Consider the following 25,011-nt stretch of genomic DNA (forward strand, 5'->3'; position numbering starts at 1 on the left):
GTTTTTTTAGGCATTGTTCTGTTGGTATAGAAAACAGTAAAATTAACAGCCTTGTTTCTGCATGGCCCTTACAAATCCTAACACCAACAGTATCCCCCTCCCCATATATCATGCTGGTTTTGTGCCTGATAAGTTATTCATATGTATCCACAATCTTTACTTATAAGGTCAGGACCATAGCTTTAATGAGCCCATGTCCCACACAAAACAATCACAGAATTACAACTGACCAAGTATATGGGACTTACACAGGACCGTTCCTATTACTATTACAAATACTTTTGGCTACTGATGTGTGGAATGCATACAACACCAAAGTTGTATTGAACAGTGCTCTGACCATGAGACCAGGAATGTGTCTACCATCCTTCTTAATCTTGCAGCCCAGTAACTGCTGCACCCTTGCAATCCTCCCTGTCAATACACATTGGCCAATACATTTGAAAGCACTGACAGAAGCAGCACTTACCTAATACAAGCATGAATATTTTTGTTGGAGAAAGTTTATTTTTTCAGTCACCTAATGCAGGAATCAATCTCTAAATCTCCACAGTTTTCTTCCATAGTGGAAAGAGGCTCTCTGCCTCTCGTTATGCTTGTCCCATGCAGAGTCATTTGGCTGGGAACAATGATTATCCTGATTAGAGCTCAGCTTACTATTGTTTCTGAATCAATCAATTTGCATGATGAGAAAAACTGCTAAATACTGTGCAGACTTCTCCACAATTTCATGCACAAATCTGGGTTCTTATATGTAACATTGCACATGTGGGGTCCAAGCATGCCTTCAGAAGTGAACTGCAATCCCATATTTAACCATCTATAGCTATAGTGTCTGATTACATCACAGCATACACAAGGGCAGAGGACGGACATATTTCACATATTAAAATGCCTGTGTGAGCCATAATAATACAGTATCTGTATTTTCTGATTTTGCCATGCAGTGGATCAAAGTGGGTGCCTGTTGATGCCCATTGGTGTACAACTGATGGGATATGTAAGACCTGAGTTGGGCATCAATTTGCTGCCATTTTGTTTGTGAGACTCTTTAAGGTGAGACATGGGGACTAGAGAAGGTAATGATAGGCCTTAGTATAAAACTGAAGCCTGGAATAGTTTAGCCCAGGCTGACATCCATGCAACTGGCATCCCCTACATGGGGAAACAATGCTATCACAATTACAGTAACATGGTGCACTGTAATGTGGGGTGAGTATACCTGATTCATAATATCTTGCTGTTAATATTAACAATAGTAGGGATTCATTAACAATTTATAACTTTCACAACCTAGTGCCACTTCTCTCACTACTGCCATAGCTCAAAGGTATGAACAATATGAACAGTATGACTGTTCAGTGTTATGACTGTGCATACATTCTTGTATATGTAGACAAGTGGGTTGGGGTATTAAGGTTCTGTTCCCACCACAGTTGTATTATCATGAAAAAAATCAGGTTCATTTTTCTGTTTTGTTATTATAGTTACAGCATTACATGGGACAAATATGTTAGATCATCTATGTTAGTTTTGTGGACATGATTTAGTATAATAAGGTGGCAGCTTTTGCATATCACCTGTAAACGAAATTTATGTCTGAGCAGCATGTGTTTTTTTTTGTATACACACAGTTATCTCAGACACCATTACTACATCTCAGATTAAGAGATCTGTTGGTCTGTCTAAATAGCTCATCACTTTAATTCTCCATCTGTCAGACTGCATATGATGACTACTGTTGGTTCAGGTTCCCCTCTCAGTTCTCTGTATTAACAGCCTTGTTAAAGTCATGAGTGTATTTTGCCCAAAAAGTATGTGTTTAAATACATCATTCTCAACCTAGTAAGAGCTTTGTGCAGAGAAAAGCACCAGTGTGGAAACACAGCAGGCATTGTTCAAAATGTCCACAGGTAAAATAAGCAGGCACCAGGTAAAATAAATCCAAGTATGGAAACACAGCAGTCACCATTTAAAATATCCAAAGGTAAAGTAGATATAAAACAGCAGGCAGCAGGTAAAATAAATCCAAGTTTAATGCATATACAAACTGGTAAGTGCTTTCGCTATGGAATTATAGCTTCTTCAGACCCTAATGAAACATTTTACTAAACATTTATAAAACACTGTCATAATACACAAACCAATTGAAAGGATTTATTTAACCGGCTGCCTGCTTATTTTACCTGTGGATATTTCGAACTGTGACTGCTGTGTTTCCACACTGGTACTTTTCTCTGTATTTAATTTTGATTTCTGGCTACTAGTGTGGTTTGTCTGCTAGTGGAATTTTTGTGTTTTACATAGTAAGAGCTTCAGTTTTTCAAAGTATTTGCACTTCTCCCTCCTTTGTCACAACTCTGTCTCTTACATTCATTTATTATGTTTAATGTTTGTATGCATTATTTTACTTTTTTTTTACTATTATATGCAGAAGTATAAAGACCTGCACCCATCCCACCGGCAAGGCATGTTGGCCCCCAGAGGTGGAAGCAACAGCACCAACAGCACCATCAGAAACACCCAGTGCATCTGGGTCTTAGCCTACCATAGTTACCTCCACACCTCCTGCTCTACCTGAATCACCCACTTTAGGTACCTCTGTACTGGATGCTGGTTCGGTTATACCTGCCTGTAGTAGGTTGACTGGAGTGTGTTTGTCACCCATCCTCAGCTAGCAGAAATTGTGGGGGATATTACAAACAGGAAGTTGGATGCCCGACTCCACAAAATGGATAACCTTTTCCAGTGACTTATTGCAGAATGTAAATGAAGAAAGTTGAGGGATCAATACCCCATCAGGGTTGATTACCTTTTGTGATGTTTTATGCTTCCAGTCTGCAAATGAGTAACACTCACCTGCTGTGTACTTCACTGACACCTTTAATGTGACTTCTTCTGTGGCTTGTCTTGTAAATTAAGTTCTTTGTAGATGGTAAATGAATAAGGCTGAGGATTCAGTATCCCTCGTGGTTTAATATTTTTTATTCTCTGGTCTGCATATCTGTAATAATCACCTGCTATGTGCTTCACTTGCTCTTTCAGTGAGACTGTTTCCATGGCTCAGCTTGTAAATTAAGTGCTTTTCAGAATGTAAATGAAGAGAGCTGAGGTTTCAATACCCCTCTTTGCAGAGTGTAAATGTTGAGGGTTGTGGGTTCAACACCACTCAGGGCTGAATGTTTTTGTGACTTTTACATCTCTAGTCTGCAAATGTGTAACAGTCACCTGTTATGTGCATCACTGACACTATCAGTTTGATTGCTTTCATGGCTCAGTTTGTAAATAAAGTGCTTTGTAGAGTATAAATGAAAATGGTAGAGGGTTCTATACATTTTGTGACTTGTATGCTTCCATTCTGCAAATGTGTAATATTCATGTGCTGTGTGTTTCACTGTCAGTTTCACTGTGACTGATTTCATGGCATGACTAACATTGTAAATTAAGTGCTTTGTAGAGTGTAAATGAAAGGGGTGAGGGTTCAATGCCCTTCAGGGTTGTATGGGTGATGTTTTCATGACAACTGCATTATAGTACAGGTACAGTTATCAGCCTCTGCTGATCTCATAGCTGCTGCATAGGTTGATATATTTGCTTACTTTCTCTGTACCCTCCTATCATGTCATTTTTAGACCTTTTTTAATTTCTATTACTTGCTAATGATATTTCTTTCTCTGTGTCTCATACCTCTTTTCCCCACATCCCTGCTTCTATCAACCATTTTTGCAGTCTTGTTTCAGTGCTCTGTTATCCTCCACCCTTAGGTATACTTCCCTTACTTCTCTGTATATATATATATATATATATATATATATATATATATATATGTGTGTGTGTGTCTGTGTGTGTGTGTGTGTGTGTGTGTGTGTGTATGTGTGTATGTGTGTGTATATATGGGTTAAAATAGGCCAGCTTATAACCATTATGACCAATTGTGCAAGCACACTTGTGCCAACTATTCAAAGCTCTTGCTCAATGGATGAGATTTACTGCTGGCTATACTTCAGTGCAGCTACAACTTGGTCAAACATGACCTTCTCACAGGTCCTACAGCAGCTGCAATGGGGAGCTGCTCATCACACACACTTGCCTGGCTGCGTGCATTCTTAATGAGCTTTGTGGCATGTCTTACATACACAGTAAGCAGATCTGGGGTGGGCATGATCTTGGACATGATGTTTCTAAATCACCAGGTATGTTTGTACAGGTGTTTGCACGTACAATATCCATAGTCACCACTGCTTTCTGGTGGAAGTTCATGTCAGCAAACAAATGCACTCTTTTCCAAAATCAGTCCAATATGACACACAGTGTGTTAATACAATTGTTGGCAAAGTTACTAACCATGATTTACAAATGTTTAGGACATTGGGCAGATCAAATTAACATGAGTAGCAACAATGCACAAAATGTGGGCTATTCTAAAACATGGGTAGGGGGTTTGAGTAAATGGCAAAAAGTGCTGCATAAAGCACATACTAACGAATGCATAATGACATGGAAATGAAGAGCTCGATACAAATTAGCCACATGGTATGTATATTCAAATGGCAACACAAAATTGCTGGCTGATTCAGACACAAAATGGGCATGCTGCTGCGTGGCACATACCCAGTTTTTTCATAACAATCACTGTGTAGAGAGAGAAGTGATATCAAGATTTATTTTAAGATTCACCAGGCTGATATTTGGAATTAGGAACAGTTGTAGTTCAGCAGAATGGGCTATTAGCAGCCATAAGAGGCAGTGTCCACACTGCTGCACATCAAAGCCACCTGTGCCAATGAAGGAGGTACAGACAGCACCTGATATAAAAATCAGTCAAACTGAGTCTCCCACAAATGTGCATGTTATACACATTCTTACATGTAGCTTTAACCATTTCAGCTTCAGACACCTTTCAGTGATCTACTGTAGGCAGACTAAAGATGTCACAGACATCAGCCTTGTGAATCCAAGCCAGTTGCCTGACAATGAGCTACAACATGTGGAGGAGTATACCAGGCTCTTCAGACCTGCAGAGGACAGAACCGGCACCATGCAGGCAGTTTGCAAAATAGCGAATTACTTTAAGATCTTGGGAGTCATTGATTGCACCCACATTTCCATCACAACCCTACCTTGTCAAGAGGTTTTGTGATACATCAACATGAAGGACTTCCACTCCCTCAACTACCAGGTGGTCTGTAATTCTCAGGACAGTATTTATAATGTGACCATGTACCACCTGGGTAATTTTTATGATTCACATGTTTGCATGTTTGGCAAATGCCCATCTCATACCAAGGGATCCTACAAGGGGATTTCTCAAAGGATCATTTGATTCATTGATTGCTGCACATACATTTTGGATAAACAGGTCTATACATACACAGGTACCATGCCAGCTGGGTGCAGGCCACAGGCCACACATAACATATTATTTGTTGTGAACTGCAGATGATGATGGACATACCATAGAGTCCTAGCTGATAACTCCTGCCCACAACTCTTAGATCATTTAGGAAATGGTCTATAATGTACCACATGTGGAAATGCAAAATATAGAGAACTATGTGTGCTCAGATTATGGAAAGGATGCTTCTATTGCCTAGACATGTCAGCAGGGGCACTGCAATACAGATCAGGCACTTCCAGAAAGATGTCTGTTGCATGTGCCATTCTGTACAACATGGTATTGCACACACAAATGGAAAAGCTAGTGAACATCTTGGCAGATCCTTTCATACCAATTTTACAAGCAGCAGAATGGTAGGGTGGAGAGTTGGTGCAGAAACACGCAACAGCAGTATCACAACCAAGGCAAAGGTTGACGCAATGCATTGCATCATTGACAAAGAGGGGGTGTCTGGTTCACAGAGGTGTGCATAACCTGGTCAATGGAAATCTACCAATTTTTATCCTTTTATTAACCAAGTGAAGACCCAACTTAGTATTTATGGTCATACTGCCAAGGAAACTTTCCCAGGAAGCTGGGGAAATTCTCCTATTCTGTTCAATAAGTGCTGTAAATCTATATATAGCACAAGCAGAAAACTATAATTCGAAATGGAAAGTGGTGAGTTTGAAACAAGGGGGAAGCTCAAGAAACAAGGAGAGAGTGGTATTTCGAATGCAGGCCTTTAAGGAGAATGACAATATTCATACAGAATATTATATCCATAAAGTAGCAGAAAGTATTCTAAGAACTAAGCGGACATGAGAAAGGACATTCTGCCAATAGGGATGACTGGAATTAGGGATACAGATAACAGACAAGAGGGGGCTGGAATTTATTGGAGAAAACTGGCAAAGGAACACAGGTATTGGGAGCAAATAACTAGAGAGGGAAAGATAACAAAATGGGAAGATGCCAAGAATTTATATGGACTGCAGGTTAGAGATTGCCTTCCCTATCAAGGACTGTTATCAGAGTATAGGCAAGGAGAAAGAAATGGGGGGGGGGTCCTAAACAAAATACCATTTTTAATAGAATCTAGAACAGAAGCTGCCATTAAAAAGGAATAATTGATAGAATATATAAATATTGCATGATTACTATAAGAATCAATCAGAGGAGATTAGAAAGGATTGGGAATAGAGACTGGATAAGCAATTCACAAAGAAACAATTGGAGGATATATGTATGTCTCCCAAATATGAAACAAAATCTAGAAGATTTAGGATTTTTGCTTGGAAATGTTTACATAGATATTTTTATACCCCAAGTAGACTCCAGAAATTTTTTCCTCAGGTAAATAACAAATACTGGAGGTGTGAATGAGAACAAAGAGGTAATTGGCAACATATTTTCTGGGAATGCAGTGAGTTGGCGGACTTTAAGGATTCCCTGCAGGGTGCACAGTTGGAGATGCTGGGTGGGCAGACTGGTGTGACAAGGGAGATGCTTTTTCTGAGCTATGATACAGAATCTGAATTGCCTAGACATGGTAAGGCCTTGCTGACTCTAATTATGTTGACTGCCAAAAAAAAAAAACAATTACTAGAAAATGGAAATCAGAATCTAAACCAACTATATTAAAAGTAGTGAATATAGCAACAGAGATAATACAACAGGAACTGAAATCTTTAGAAAAAGGTAGGAGCAAACTGCATAGGAAAAATGGGAATCGTGGGAACAATACATACAGGGGAGGAATGAGGTTTAAAAGAAGTCAGGACTTAAATGAGCTGTGTAATGTTTGACTGAAAATGATTGGGTAGATTATAAGTGATGTATAATGTTTGCAAGCTGGGAGTGTGTCATCAGTATGGTTTATGATGCAAAATGCTTGCAACTAGGATTGTGTCTGTGTGGTTTGTTTTCATTTACATAAATGTATCATCACTTATGTCCTAAGTGATGGTTTAATAAAGATGTTCCTTATTTAAAAAAGGGGCAGAAACTGAATAATTTAATTAATGTTGCTTAGGTTATATGATATATAGCAATATATGTGAAGCATAATGTTTGTTCATTTTAGCTTGTTAATGCAGTCTGATTACTTTTATACAAATGTAAATGTGCCTATGTCACAAGTGATAATTCAATAAAGGTTTTTTTAAAAATAATACATGCTGTTGAATCTTCTATACCCACCTCAGATGCTACTAACTCAGGCAGATGGCACCATGTTTAATATCATATTCAAAGGTCGGAACCTCCCTTAAGCTGCACTGCCTTGTCATTAATGGAAAAAAAATTAATCCAGGCATCTGAGGTGGGAATAAAACCCACAGGCTTCTGTGGGGTAGGCTCTTTAAAGGGGGTTTCAGTAAAAAAGTTCCTTTAATAAAAGCCTTACATAGTTGTGATGAAGCTAAGGAAGTATTGTCAACTCTAATATGAAAATTTGAAACAACAGCCAATTGTACTTTAACCGTTGAAGAACTAGACCCTTCATTAAAAATAGTAGTGAAAAATTTGACACCCTTAGGGAATGGTGCTGAAAAGGGGTCAGTGTCTTTCTGCTGATCCCAGACAACAAACCTTTACCATTTACTTTTGTAAATATTTCTAGTGGAAGGTCTGTGAGAAGACATTAGTATATGACATACAGGAGAAGAGACCCTGATTTTTCTAGCTATCAATGGAATTGGAGAAACCATGTGATCAATTTTAGGCCCAAAATGTCTGAATGAATCATGCCTGTCGGATTGGACAGAAGACTGAAATTGGATCCAAGATCTATGGGGATGAGTCAGGTGAGGCCAGAGGAAGGGGGACCAAATCTGACAAGGCCAATAAGGGGAATTAGGATTACTGTGCTCTTCAGTCGAGACTTTTTCTGAAGAAATTTGGGGATCAGGGGAGTTGGGAGGCTAGCATAATGGAGACCAGGGGGCCAGTTGTGGAGAACAGCATTTCCCGGTGATTCCACCAGTTGGGGGATGAGGGCAAAAAAACCTGCTGCACTTGTTGTTGGCAGGAGATGCAAATAAGTTGCAGCATAGATGGCCCCATTGATGGAAAATCTCTGCAATTTCCTTGTTGAGAGACCACTCATGAGGCAACAGGATGGATTTGCTCAACTTGTCTGCCATCATGTTGGATTTCCCTGGAATGTGAGTTGCTATCAGAAATTGATTGGATGAAATTGTCCATTGCCACACTGTTATAGCTTCTATACCTAAAGGGTAAGATCTGGTTCCTCTCTGTTTGTTGATGTACCAGACTATTGCCATACTGTCTGTCTAAATCACAATAGCCCCTGAAGAGAGAGAATCGTGAAAGACCTGTAACTCTTGGAGGACAGCTCTCATTTCTAGGACACTGATATGCATGTTGGCCTCTTCTGGGGACCAAGTGCCTTGGACTCCTTTTCCAATTAAATGCCCCCTCCCCACCCAAATTGGGATACATCCGTGGTCACTATGGCTTTGGGCTGAGGAAGTATGAATGGGTGGCCCTGAGAATTCTGACTGGAGTAAATTCACCACCTGAGATATGTTTTGCATGCCCGAGTTATTTTAATCTGGGTGGACAAGGGTTGGTACAAGATAGACCACTGAGTTGCCAGGATCCACTGAAGAATTCTCATATGGTATCTCGCTAATAGCATCAGAATTATGGCAGCAGATATCAAACCTAACACCTATAGAATCAATTGGGCTGACAGTGATGAGTTTTGAATTATCCTTCTGACTTGAAGTTTTATAGTTTGTAGTCTTGCAGGGGAAGGGAGGCCGTCTTTGATACAGTGTTGAACAAGGCTCCTATGAATTCTAGGACTTGAGTTGGTTCTAGATGAGGTTTGTTGAGACTGATAGTAATGCCTAGATGAGAGCAAAATTGGAGTACATAATCTCTTGCTTTGATTAGTAGATGCCTGGTCAGGGTGGTAATGAGACAATCATCCAGGTAAGGAAACACTCTGAATCTGTGCAGTCTCAAGTGAGCTACTAATACTGCCACGTATTTGGTGAAAATCCTAAGGGATGTGATGAGACCAAAGGGAAGTACTCTGAACTGGTAATGATTGGCACCCATCCAGAAGTGTAGATATCTTCTGGATTGCTTGTTCATTTTTGTATGATAGTAGTCATGAAGCTCTATTGAGAAATCTGACTGGAGGAAATTCACCATCTCAGATATGTTTTGCATGCCCGAGTTATTTTGATATGGATGGACAAAGGCTGGTACAGGATGCATGAAATGCAAAATGGACTGAGCTGTGACCATCCGGAACTTGGTATGTCGAACCGATTTGTTCAGATTGCTGAGATCCAAAATTGGTCTCCAGTCCCCTGTTTTCTTTGGCACTATAAAGAGTCTTGAGTAAGTTCTGGGGGGACCTCTTGGATTGTTTTGTTTGTTAGCAGCTTTTTTATTTCCAGAGCTGCTGCTTTCCTCAAATTGGATGGAGCATCGGGAATTTTGTTTACTGTTAGGAAGGGGGAAGGGAAAAGGGAATTATATAACCTCTGGAAATAATCCTCTGCACCCACGTATCCTTTGTAATGTTTAGTCAGGCTCCCCAGTGCAGGGATAGACAACCCCTGACTGCCTCCATAAGTGGGCAGTCAGGCCTCCTTTCAGGAACGCTGGTAGGGCTTGTCAGAGAAAGAATCTCTGGAGCTCTGGTTCTGCAGGCCTCCTCTGCAACTAGGGCAGCATCTTCCATTAGTTTCCCCCTCTGCCCCTGGGGGAGCTATCTCCATCCAGATCATGGAAAGGATCCTGGGACTTTCTGAACCACATATTCTGACCACCTTGTTGATTCCTAGAGAAGGTTTTTTGAGGGGTCAAAAAATGTATGCCTACTGCAGATAATGTCTTACCATCTTGCTCATACCTGGAGAGTGTGTCCTTCACTTTGGGGCCAGGTAACAAACTTCTGTCAAAAGCAGTACTGACAAAAGAGGACTTGAAGGGTTCTGCAAAATCACACAGGCACATCCAGACATGCCTCATAATGGAAATTCCTGAACCCGCTGCCCTTGAGGTACCTTCAGCTGCATGCAAAATCAGCCTCATGGATGAGTTAGTAATGGACTGTAAGGTACCCAACTATGATATAATGGAAGTCTGTACTTCAGCAGTTACTGCTCCTGAGAGGGATTTGGAAATCTCTTTAATTAAATCCCTCTTTAGTCTGGTAAAGTGCACTAAATAGTTCAGTGACTTAATAATGAAAGTCGCTGAAATATAATCATGCTTCCCAAACCTGTCCCTTGCCCTAGACTCCTTGTTAAGGGGATTAACAGATGAACTCTGTTTTACACACACACACGCACACACACACACACACACACACACACACACACACACACACACACACACACACACACACACACACACACTTTAATATTTCTAATCTTTATGCTATTCCTGCTCTTCCTAGTGGAAAAGAGTGCATATATAACATGTCCATAGGTTTAAAGTTGTATATTAGGCTGAGAACCACTAGGGCCCTTATAACCCTAGCCATGCAACCCACATGTGACCCACAAATTTGATTGATATAAGGGGCGATTTTCTGACCATCACAGACATAAAAACCATACCAGGGTTGAATTTGCAATTACTCATCCTTTGGTTCAAGTTAGGATTAGGGAGGTACTCTGCTTTACATGGATGGGAATTCTATTCCAGAGAATGGGAATTCTCTGAGAAACATCTCTCTCTCTCTCTCTCTAACATGTCCTATTTATGTTGCAAGCAAAATTTTGTTTTTTTAAATCTAGCTGTTCTGATGCTGTTTGTTTTTTCTGATTTGCAAAAGATTCATCAAAATAGGGCCCAGTGTGATGCCTTGCACACCAGAAAAAGATCACCTCTTAAAAGTCTGTAAGACATTGAGTATAGAGACAAGGCTATGAGATCAGCGTAGGACACTGTGTTTACTCCATGTATACTTTTAGTAAGGAACCTTTGTGGATGTTCCAGCTGTAGCATGTGTCTGGTCAGGTATATACCAAAGGGGACATTACAGTCTATGAAAGATCTGATGAAGACTAATTCCAGTCGTAAGATGACCTCTCTGGATTAGGTACCAGGAAGCACCAGTAAAGCTTTGGAAGTACCAGTAAAGCTTTTTTGTTCCAGTTTTGACTCTGTTGTGTTTGTTTAAGGGAGAGACTGTCTTAGGCAAATTGTTTTGCTCAAACATGCCACTTAATAGACCAATAATTGAGGAAATATGGGATAGCCAAATATGTTCCACTATGATACCTTATAATCCAATAACCCTAAACAAGCTCAGCACCAGTTGCATGACACTAGTTAATCATGTACATATACAACATAACCACATGCACTTGAAAGTAAGCCAGTTTCACGCAATAACTGCACACAAAAACTAACTTTTTTTTTTAAACTAGGGGATACACCCACTCATGCTTGGGGTTTCACTCCCAACAACTTACATTCTTCTTCTTTAAGGTCAGTTTAAGTTCAGTGAAAGTAAGACACTGCAATCCCTGGGACAAGATAAAGTCCTAAGGTTCAAGGCCATATGCACACCATTACTACAAGTACAGAGCAAATGACTATGAGAAAATGAAATGAGCAACGATGATTAAATAAATAAGAAATGATTGGAACTGTATAACAATGTAATATTCTGCAGTCTTATAATACAAAAATATTTATTAAAAAGGTCATTAGACAACAACATTATCAAAATCATCCATATGTTTTTAGTTCAAAGCATAAAATTGTTCATATTATGCAAGTTTTTACATGAGAACTTCAAAAGTACAGAACCTGGCTTTATAGTGTTCTGTCTGCTGTTTTGTGATTTTGAGCTATAAAGACTTCAATGAAGCTTACTGAATGAATTATGGGCAATGATGGCCTAACAATAAAGCAAAGTTCATGACTTCCTGTGAAACAGATTGGCTTAATTTGGAGTTACAGGAGTGGAGAAGCAGACCTTTATAATCTGTTGTTACCATGCAATGCTAGTGGCAATGTTTACAGAAAATGTCTAGTTGTTTTGGCATTGATTTTTTTCTTTCTGTCTGATTATTGGATTAACTGATTAGCAGGTTAACAATTCAGTAACAAATTCATCCTCACAATTAAATTCACTGAATAGACTGTGTCACAATGAATACACCTGACAAGTGTTCATGACATCAGCCACAAAGCTTTTTCTTTACTCATATAAGCTCTCTCTCTCATGCACGCTTACTCCTTGTCATGTTCTCAACTTTTTGGACAAAAATGATAAGGATTTAGGTCAATATCATTGCAACTGTTTTAAACTTACATCTGTGGGCTTTTGGCAGCAGTAACACTTCACAGCTGTCTTTACTTTGAATTAAGTTTGGACTACTAAAATTCAAAAAACTATTTTTTTTTTTTGGAAAGGATTTCTTTCCTGAATTTTACTTACTACCTTTTAAATTCTGGGACATCTATCTTGCATCGGGGGTAGATCTTATTTGATTTTCAGCAACACTTGAGTTGGTAATGTGGCTGCGTCTGGCTTTGAACATAAGGTGGGTATTTAGCTTTAGATGGGAAAAGAAATAATATTGAGATTCAGTTTAGTATAGTTCGTTAACTATTTATTTTTGCATTTGTAGATTTATTGGCATTTAGTATTGCTAACGTTCTTATATGAATTTATAATTTCTGTTTTGACACGATTGTAATGCTGAATGGATCGTACCAACTTTGCGTACTAAACATGTCGTCCTTTTCATTATTCTCTTTCTTGATACAATCTCATCTCATATACTGTGGATCTATTTCAGTTATTAATCTGCCTGACTGCCTTATCTCCAAGTTTAATTTTCTTATTTACAGGTTATTATTCCGCATGACTTTTTGCTTCTCCGTGCTTTATTCCTGCATTTGACTGCATGTGGACATTATCAGTATTATTATCAATTAAGTGGGAACCTACCTAAATGAATGTTTCCATTCAAATAATTTCATTTGTTACTATATTAAAATATTTGTGCAGCAGATGATGTTTGCATTAGATGAAAGCACTAAAATTGGTGGTGTCGCCATATTCTTAAAAAAATGTCATATCCAGAGTTGTTAGACAAGATGATGACTTGGAACTCCTCCATTTTCAACTTTCTATTAACAAAACATCTTATCATATCATAACAAACTGTAGAACCCTCCCTGTGTCTCCATCAGTCCATACCTACTACGTAACCAGTATGGAGTCCCTGTGCATTAAACCAAACACCCCTCCCCTAGGACACTTCAACAACCCTTTTATGTACTGGAAAACATATACATCCTCAAACACGTATGCCCAGAAATTTCTGGACTTCATCAATACAAACTCTCTGGACCAGTTAGTTCATTGCCCAACCAGGAGTGATAGGATTCTATGGTTGATCCTTACTAATATGGGTTAGCTTTTCTCCCCTACTAATTGTAACTTTCCAGATTGGACCACAAATCAGTCATGCTTACCTTAAAAATTAAATCAGTAGCATCTTCCAGTGCCTTGGTATTCAGATATTATGGCAAGCCTAATCTACTAAATTGAGTGATGACCTGGCTAAATTCAAAAACTCTTACATCTTGCTGACTTCACTGCTTTTCTGGAATCTTTTACCACCAAATGTTATGTACATGTTTATAGCTGTAAGAACACATCTGTCCCCCTTAGAAGTAAATTTTTTTTTTTTGTTGTTGTGTCTTTCGGCTTTTCCCGGTTAGGGGTCGCCACAGCGGAACTCCGGTCCGCTAATGATTGGTAGTTGATTTTCACGTGCCGAGTTACCAGCCCTGATGCACAACCTTCAATGAAAGAATGCCCATTCACGCATGTCTCCATGCAGAAGACGCTTTACTGAGAATCGAACCGGACAGCGTCTTACTGTGAGGCGACAATGCTACCGCAGCACCACCACTGCGGGTCCCCCCCTCAGAAGTAAATACAATGCTAAATTTAAAAATATATTACTGTGGTGGAACCCTAATATAAACAGGCTGCAAAACAGAAGGGAAAAAAAACCTCACTGCAAGTAAAAATAAATTTAATTCTTAAGATGACAATAGCACTGTTGCTAAATGTAACAAGAACTGTGGACCAAGATCAAATTAACTATGGCCTGATATGAGGTAAACATTGCTACCTAGATGAAGGATAAACAGAAAGACTGTGTTAACTGTGTTAGAAATCTCATAAACAATGCCCAGCACTGCACAGAGCTAACAGTAAAATATATCACATAGTTAGACCAACAGAACATAGCAAATCTACTAGCAGACACATTTAGTTCAAACTTTGCCTCCCCTCCCATATTTCAATATCATGTAACCAAATCTACATCTTTCCACAAATCTTCCAAAAATGAGCCCTTAAGGTGCTATTCAAAGACAGGAACACCACTTCTATATGGCAAATAAACTGAGCTACCTGTTGGTCAGCTTGAAACATGACTTCTCAGACCCCCTACAGGGTTTATTTAATATCAGCCTCCAAAAAGATTTAGTGTTAAATGAACAGAGGACAGTGACAGTCATGTGGGGTATCAACAGACCAGTCTCTTCTGAAAGACTGTGGAAAATATTATTACGGGGATAATAAACACATAGGTAACCTCCAAACTCTTCACCCAACCAACTTTGATTCATGGACAGATCCTGCCTAATTAACTTGTTTGAGAAGGTTACTGGCTGAACTGATGAGGGCAAATCAGTATATATCACATGGCTAGACCTCACAAAGGCATTCAACACCATCCCACACTTACATATCATAGATAAACTTGTCCAGCTAAATGTAAATCCCTATGTAACTCATTGGATAGCAAATTGGATCACAAATAAAACTTGGGAAATTAAGGTGAGTAGCTCTACCTCTACAAAAGACATGTTAGTAGTGGTGTACTCCAGGGTTCAGTTCTTGGCCAAGTCCTCTTTGGTATTCACATCTTTGAAGTCAAAACAAATGTTAATTTTATATGGCTGACCAAGTCTGAAGACAACTGCAACCATAGTGCCATAGTCCCAGAGGACAACAAAATCTGCTGAGGGGGCCTTTCCCAAACAAATAGCTGGTGTCAAAACCATGGACTAAAACTAAATTCCAAGAAATGTATAATCTTATCCTTTAGCAAACCCAACTTGTAATTATCACATTGACAACGCACCCCTTAGTCATGGATCTGGGAACCTATGTCGACAATGATCTGTCCTTTGATCATTAAGTATCTACTATTGTAAAGAAGTCCTTTTTCATCACACATCTTATATCTAAAAGTATGTTATTCAGGTCCAAGGACCACTGAACTCGGCTCTTCTCAGGCCAATTAGTGAATATAATGCCCCATTCGGTATGTACCTGTCCAAACACATGTCACAATCGGAGTGACCACTATGCTTGTTAACTAAAAAAAAAAAAAAAATCAAAGGTCTAAATCTCTTGCAGGCCATTTTTATCCTAGCCAAATTTCAGTTTTGTGCTTGAAATAAAATTCACTTTGGCTATAGATTGACCTTACCCATGTCATGGTTATTAATTATATATTACCTAATGAGACTGAGATCATCCCATAGATAATTTGAGGGGACCCGTGCATGTGATAAAGTATTTAGGAGTTGCCACTGTTGATTAGTAATACAGGGGGGTGGTCCTTGGGTAAATCTTGTGCTTCCCATCCATAGCTCTAAGTTGCACTTGAATGTGGGCAGGGATGAACTTTGTTTTATGTGGATGGGGAGTCTGTTCCTACAGAACATTCTGTTGGTGTTGCAAACGAGGTTTAGATCCTTAGACTAAGTATTTATTATGCCATTTCACTTGATGATGTGCAGAAAATCCATCAGTAATGGGCTGGAGGATGCCTTGTATGCCAGATACATGTCACCTCTCAGCAACTTGTAGGATACTGAGTTTAGTGACGGGACTTGGAGTTGGTCCATGCAGAACATATTGTTTAGGCCTTATATCCTTTTAGTAAGGTATTTGCCATTTTTAATTTCTCCAAGTCTTTTGGGTTTATAATACCATGACAGGAATGGACTCCATTCCTATGTCAAAGTACTATTAAATATCATGAAATTAATATTGTTTCACTCTTTGATGTTAGCCAAAAGTGCTCTTCACAGCACCTGCAATGTGCCCACGAATGACTCCTTCTGCAGTTCGTATGGTGTTACATAAATTGGTAACATATCTAAATATGATTGTAAATTCTTTTTTATGAGACCATTTGCTCCTACTACTATTGGAACTGTCTGGGTATCTTTCTTCCACATTGCTCTTGTTTCTGCCTGCAGATCAAGGTATTTAATGACTTTGTGCCTCTCTGTATGCAAGACACGGTAGTCACTAGGTGTGGCGATATCAATGTTATTTTCTTTTAGGTATATATTTCCCCTTGCAGTTTGTTCTGCCCTCCAGAATTGTAACTCAGAGTATCCCCTTACTCTCTCCCCAGACTTCACTAACTCACCCTTCCAAACTTACACTACTTAGTCTCTCTTATACCTTGACTGATTGATTCCACTCCTGCTCTTTTCTTTCACTGTTTCTATCCGCTCCGTTCGCCCTGCGGGCTCACTCCGCTCCCCTACCCTACCCCCAATTCCCACCCATCCCCAGTGGTCCTAACCTTATACTTCTATGACCACACCCCTCTTTTCTAACACCCAATTACAACTTGACACCAATTACTCTTATCCAAACACACCCACCCAGCAATAGCTTACTCCACCCTCACATTTCCACTGTAAGCCTCATACTCACTCCACTACATTCTTAGTTCTTACCCTACCTAGTATTAGTTATTATCTCTTACATTCCATTTGTATCTACACTCTTTATCACTTCCACTAACCTAACTTATCATAGCTTTTCACTTCATATTCTCCAATCTCTACTATACTCTACCTCCTAAACTAACCTTTACCACTTCACATAGAATCCCAACATCTGCTCTCATATACTCTCTTTCCCTCCACAGTGTCACCTGCTCTATACTCCTTTCCACTTCAGGCACTGTGACATAACCTCACACCAAGTCTTTCTACTTTGATATTTTGCCTATTTATATTCTAGCTCTAAATCTAATACCTCTACTCACATTGAATCATGATAACTATTTCCAGACACACCCTACAAATGGCTATACTCTTAACTTCAATTGCAGTAGTCCTTACCACCACTTATCTAATCACCTTATTTGAAACAAAAACCTCTACCTGCATAACTACTCACAAAAACAAACACTTACCCTTAACAACTCACTAGCCCAAGCCCACATCAATATCACCTCCACCTCCAATTACCTACAAGCTAAATATCACAGACTTACTCCCATAAAACTGAATCACCTTGTAGCAAAAAAATTAAAAATCCCACCCATCCTTAATCACAGCCACATACTTGCTCTCAAATATTCCTCCTTACAAGCTGGTGACATCCACCCTAACCCTGGCCCACCTAAACCTAACTTTTCATCTGCTACACATTCTCCACCCAACTCCCCTGATACCCTACTTAATTTTCCTAACTCCTTAAAAATTGGACATCTTAACATTCGAAGCTTAAACAATAAAATAACTCATCTCCATGCCCTTCTCAGTACTTACTCATTTGATATTTTCTGCCTCACAGAAACTTGGTTAAAACCTACAACAACTGACAATGAAATAACCCCACCAGGATATAACATACTAAGAAATGACAGATTAAAACGTAAAGGAGGTGGAGTGGCCTTACTATTTAAAAACAATCTTCTTATATCCCCTATACCCCATAACCCAACCAAAGATAACTCAGCTGAAATCTTGATCTCTAAATTTCAAATCAACTCCAACAAAGCTATATATATATATTCTGCATCTACCTACCCCCTGGCCATAACATTACTAATATAGAAGATACCCTGTCCTGGATTTCCTCAACCTACCCACAAGAAACTATTATTCTAGGAGACCTCAACACTGACTGGTATAGTATCAACAATGATAATCCCTCTTCTTATATCAACCTACATAACTTTAAACAAACTATTACCACCACTATTAGAATCAACAAACCTAACAACAAAGAGACCATCCTAGACTGGATTCTAGTCAATAAACAAAGAGAAAACTATCAAGTAGGAACCCTGCAAGATGATATCAGTGACCATTTGCCCACGTATATCATCAGGCATAAAAACGACATAAACAAACCTCCCAAGTTTATTACTGCCAGAACCAAAAAACATTTTAATCCTGACTTATTTCAAATGGAACTAAATGCCTGCAACTGGAACCCCCTAAAAATCCTCCCACTAGACGAAGCTGTCAGCTACTTTAACCACAAATTCTTAACAATACTAGATACCCACGCACCCAAAAGATCTATCAGGATAAAGTTCAAATCTGCTCCCTGGCTCTCAAAAGACACAAAACAAAAAATACTTATAAGAAACAAATCCTGGGCTAAATGGAGAGCAACTAGAGATGTCTCAGAACACCTGAACTTTAGACAACTACGTAATACTACTAAAAAAGCCATACTCTCTGACAAAAAGCCTATTACAGTAAACTTCAACAGTCTCACACTAAGAATCCACAAAAATTTTGGACTGCCATTAATAACCTTCTTCAGCCTGGCCATTCTAGTACCCCTCCACCCCTAGAGTCAGATAACAAAAACAATCTAGAAATTGCCAATGCCTACAATACCTATTTTACAGAGACCATTCAAACCCTGGCCACACAGCTAACCTCTACAAACACTAACCTACCTAATTCCCAACATGACAATCTTCCTATTTTCAAGATAAAACCCATCTCAATCTCCTTTATCCAGAAACTAATTCACAAGCTAAAACCCTGTACACCCTCTGATGACAACCTTCCAGCTGAATACCTTCAACTTGCAGCCAGAGCAATTGCTCATCCTGTAGCTATTCTCATTAACCGTACCATTTCTGAAAGCACTATCCCCAATCTTTGGAAAATCTCACACATCATTCCCTTACATAAAGGAGGCAACTCTGAGTACTCCAACTATAGGCCCATAGCACTACTCTCACCTTTAGCTAAGATCATGGAGAAATGTATCCATCATCAGCTAATAGACTACCTAACTAAAAATAACATCCTGGCCAGATGCCAACATGGCTTTAGACCCTTTCACAGCACCACCACTGCCCTTCTATCTTTCACCAATACTATTAACACCAACCGGAACAATAACTACCTCTCATCTGCACTCTTCATTGACCTGTCAAAAGCCTTTGACATGGTCAATCACTCCCTACTTATAAATACCCTACAATCCCTCTCTCTGGATTCTAATTCTATCCTTTGGTTCAAGTCTTACCTCAGCAACCGAAAACAAGCTGTTTTGTGGCAAAATCACTTGTCTTCATACCTCCCTGTTTTACTAGGAGTTCCTCAAGGCTCTATTCTAGGACCCCTTCTCTTCTCTCTGTTCATAAATGATCTTCATGTAGCTATTTCTCAATTCACCTGCATACAGTATGCTGATGATTCTACTATCATCTGTTCTGCAAAATCTCTCCCTGAGCTGAAATCTCTAAGCCAAACTGTCTTCTCCATAGTAGAAACATGGTTCCAAAACCGGTGCTTACTCTTGAATGCCAAAACCAAATTACTTCTGATTACTCCTAACAACAAGACCCCTCCCATACACTTCTCCATCCTAGCTAGTAATGGAACCCTTATATCACCTGAACTGACCTGTAAGTTATTAGGAGTTACAATTGACAATAAACTCACTTTTGACAATCATATTAATAACACCATTAAGTCCGTTAACAGAAAATTAGGCTCCTTGTATAGGATAAGACCCTTCCTCACCCCAAAAGCAAGAACTACCTTTGCCCACTCTCATTTACTCTCTACCCTCCTGTATGCTTCTCCCATTTACACCAATTTAAAGCAAAACAATCTCAACAAACTTACCAAAGCCTACAACAGTATTGCAAGGTTTGTAACTGGTAAGCCCTACAGAACCCATCACTGCATTAACCTACATCAGCTAGACTGGCTTGAACTGCAAAATGCGCTGCTACTCTCTCAACTAACAACTGCTCACAAAATTTTCTACCTTCCTAACAACACACCTACACTAAACAATCTTATAACACCCTATAATAATCTTCATTCCCTACGCTCCTCTAATAAACTCCTAGCTTATATACCCAAATCTAACAACTTAGCTGGCGACTCCTTGTTCTCCACCACCACAGGTAAGCAATGGAACATGCTGCCACCCAACCTAACCTCTATTTCCTCTTTTCCCCTCTTCAAACTTAATCTTAAAAATCACCTAAAACTTCAATGGTTATGCCCTTGCTGTAACCCTGACTAATATTCTACTATTAGCCTGTAACCTAACTTCTCTCTCTTCCTTTACATTACTACTCTGCCAACAAATGTTATGTAAATGTTATCTTCCACATTTTTATCCCGATGGTTTACTGTACAATGTTACGTTAATTCCTTCCTAATGTATGTGGCATTGCCTCTTATTGCTTTGTTTTTTCTATATTATTATTAAGTATGTGGAGCTTTTCTCCCCGGGCCTCTACTGAAAATGGAAATATCTCCAGCTAGACTAGCCCGGTCAACAAATGTAAAATAAATAAATAAAATAAATAAATAAATTTTGTCTTCTTTTTTAGGTATCTTTGTGGGCATTCCAGTTATTACATGTGTCTGGACATATGCATGTCAAAAGGAGCATTATTTTCAATGACTGGCACAATGAGGGCTGAGTAAAGGGGGGCAATGACATCCTTATATCTAGAAACAATCCCTTTGTTTATAAGCTGTATAATATAGAAGGACTTTTTTACAACAATGGGTTCCCAAATCCTGAACAACTGTTAAAACTCTTAGGGGCTTAATGTCAATATGGTAGTTCCTTGGGGTATATGACTTGCCACAGAATAAAATAATGCATGTTTTGGCATTTAGTTTCAGCCCATGATTTTGGCACCAGTTATTTATTTGGGACAAACCTTCCTGTAACATGGTTAAGTCATTTGGGGATTCATTAACTGCTCCTGTTTTGCAGTCATCTGCAAACTTAGTCAGCCAGAGCCCTTTGGTATTGGCTTTTACTTCAGAAAAGTGGATGCCAAACAGGAGAGGTCCCAGCACAGAACCCTGGGGGACTCCACTGGTGACTGGTCTTTTTGTGGAGGTAACTTCTCCTAGTTTGATTATCCGAGTCCTATCTGTGAATCAGTTGGCAATCTAGCAGGGGTTTATTTAGCTTTTCTATTATGCCTGAGTGGGGAACTGTGTCAGAAGCTTTGGCTAGGTCAAGGTACACTGTGTCCACTGTTTTGCCTTCATCCATTCCTTTGGTGACCATTTCAAAAAATGTACCAGATTCTGCCCACCTCTGAATTATTCATATGGAAAATATGAAGTTTAAAAACAATCGTGAATTTAAGGCTAGGCTTAAGATTCTCACAGATAAATAGCTTAGTAAGTACATATGTGCCTCAGGGGAGTGTTTTCATAAGAGAGATACAACTAGTAATATAAATATCAGCATTTAGCATCAGTCAGGAGGCTTCACGGAATTAAAACAGAAATTGGGCACATTATTTACTTTCTAAGACATCAACAGAGTTTTTTTTTTGTTTCATTTGTTAACCAGGTAAGTGGATTGGTCTGAGGTGTCTTTTTATCCTCTGCCTAGGCCTGAGGCAAGGAATACACAGTACATGAATTAAAGACTAGGCATAAATTTAATTATTTATATAAAAAAATGCAATTTACAGATGTAAATAGAAATAAAACAAATATATACAGTTGTAAAGGAGAAAAAAATATATAAACATATATATATATATATATATATATATATATATATATATATAAACAGTAGAATAAAGCTGTACAGAGTTGACTGTTGTTATAATTGTATAAATCATAAAGGATGAGTAACTTATACAGCATCTTTTAAGAAATAAGTAGAAGTTGAAGGAAGCGGTCATTCACTACAAAATGCTAAATCTAATAATTGCACTAACTAACCTGCAGTTCACTTTTTTGAACAATCATTGAACAAAATGATTGGCAATTATATATCCACACACACACACACACACACACACACACACACACACACACACACATATATATATATATATATATATATATATATTTATACAGCCATATAAACATTTTCTGTCATTCTTCAGGTTTATTGGTTTGTATGTTCATTCACTTGTAAACTGCTTGAAATGTTGTTTTAGTCCTAACATGTTATACTAGATCATAATATTTATTTTTTACAGAGTAATTAAGACTTTTTCCTAATGTATAATTATGTACTGTATATTTCTGTATAACCGTTTCCTACATTTCCCTTTGAAAAGACTACCACCATGATCTATAAATATCATTATAATGCTGGAAACATTCCAGTTGCATTGCAATAACAACCCTGTCTACACGCTTAATCCATATGCATTCTTGCTTTAACTAATATGTCCTAGTAATATTGTGTATTTCTGAAAATCATTTACTTTAAAATGTGTTAAAATACTAGGTCTGCCACTTTTGGACCATGCAAAAACTTGGAAATAATTTTGATCAGCCTGTCTAATAATGGTCACATTTCACACCGCCCTGGTTTTCAGTTAACAAACAAAAGACTATTCTGGCAAAAAATAAATGCATATAATTGTTTTTTCTTTATCTCAACCCCCCCCCCCCCAGAAAATCCTGAAAAGTGGCAACTATATAACCTTATGACAGAGAAATAAAAAAAATCTGAATAATGATGTCTAAAGGTACTGCTACATGCAAGTTGGCATTTAAAAGCAAATATCAGTTGCACATACTTATAATAACCAACAAAAAAAAATACTGCTGGAACTTCCACAGATTTTGATAAAAACAAAAAATAAGCTACATTAAGAGCTCACAGATTACTGACAGGCTTAATGATTTACAAGGAGTCATTAGGGAACTTTCTTTTTGGCTGATTCTATGACTATATGTAACAAATTAACCATAGGCAAGACTGCTCTGCAAATTGTAGCATGTTACAGGCCACCCTCACAAACTCAGGAACCTCACATGGCCTTCCTGAGGACACTGGAGGGGATAAATGTATCACCAAACACCATCATACTAGGTGACTTCAATTACCCTAATATAGACTGGGAACACTACTCAAGCCCAAACACCCTAGCCCAAAAGTTCCTGGAATTCATAAACTCAAATGCCATGGAACAACTAGTCACCATCCCCACAAGAGGAGATAACATACTTGATCTCATCATCACGAACATGGGAGCACAATGTTCAACACCTCACTGGTGAGATCAGATCACAAACTAATCTCGCTGGAGGTCCTCATCCCACTCCCACCTGAAATAAAAAAGACCACAGTAAAGAACTTCTCAAAAGCCGACTTCACACTTCTAAAGACTAGTGTGGTCTCCTTTAAGGCCCCGAGCTGGTGGAAAACAGTACTCTCTACCAGCACCTGCAGGACTGCATGGATAAGGCAATCCCAAAAAACAAAGACTCTTAGTACCCAGTCTGGTGGACCCCAGCCATAAACAAACTCTACAATAAAAGGAGGAAGCTACTACAAGATACAGCAAAATCCTTGATCACTATAAGTAAAAACTAAGAGCTCTCATAAAATCATCCAAAGCAAATTTATCATAAGGCCTTCTTTAGAGGAAACTCCCAGATATGCTCAGAACTAGTTCAAAATGATGTGAAGATTACTGATCCTACAGACATTGCCAACATACTGGCTGACAGGTTCAGTGCAAACTGAGATATCTATACCAATTGCAGCCCCCAAACATCTAAGTGAGAACTGCTCTCTCAGCAAAAACACAGCATCCATGGGACCTGATGGTGTGAATTAAACCCACAGCTAGGACAGCTGTTTAATCAAAGTCTTACCTCTGGATAACTGTGGTCCCACTAGCCTGACAAGCCTTATCTGCAAAGCCATGGAGAGGATCATAATGGACCTCATAAATAAAGACATAGGGAATTTGCAGACTTTGGATCCAACCCAGTTTGGCTTTGGCAGATCATGCCTTTAAACTTGGTTGACTTCTTGAAACAGTCACCAAAGCCATTGACGACAGTCCATACAGCCTACCTCGATCTGGCTAAGGCCTTGATACAATACCCCACAAAACTCATCAGCTTAAATGTTAACCCATACATCACAAGATGGGTTGCAAACTGGCTGAGTGACAGAACCCACAGGGTCAGAGCCATGTCAGACTCAAAACCTGTCACAAGTGGTGTCCCACAGGGCTCAGTCCTGGGATCTACTTTTCCAAGTACAAGCAAACACAGGAGGGTTATGGCTGACAAAGTTTGCAGATGACTGCAAACTAACACATCTGACACAGATATCCTTCAGAAGGGTCTCACAGAAGCGGATAACTGGTGCCAGAGCCACGGCCTGAAGTTAAATGCCAAAAAATGCATTGTCATACCCTTTGGGAAAAACAAGGTTACCCCTAGCTACCAAATAGGTGGCAATCCACTGAGCACAGAAGAAGTTATCAGGGACCTGGGGACCCAGGTTGATAGTAGTCTGTCATTCGACACCCATGTAGCTAAAGTAGGGAAGACTT

This window comes from Protopterus annectens, chromosome 14.part0 (assembly GCF_019279795.1).
Source record: "Protopterus annectens isolate FY-2018-M chromosome 14.part0, PAN1.0, whole genome shotgun sequence".
Lineage (NCBI taxonomy): Eukaryota > Metazoa > Chordata > Ceratodontiformes > Protopteridae > Protopterus > Protopterus annectens.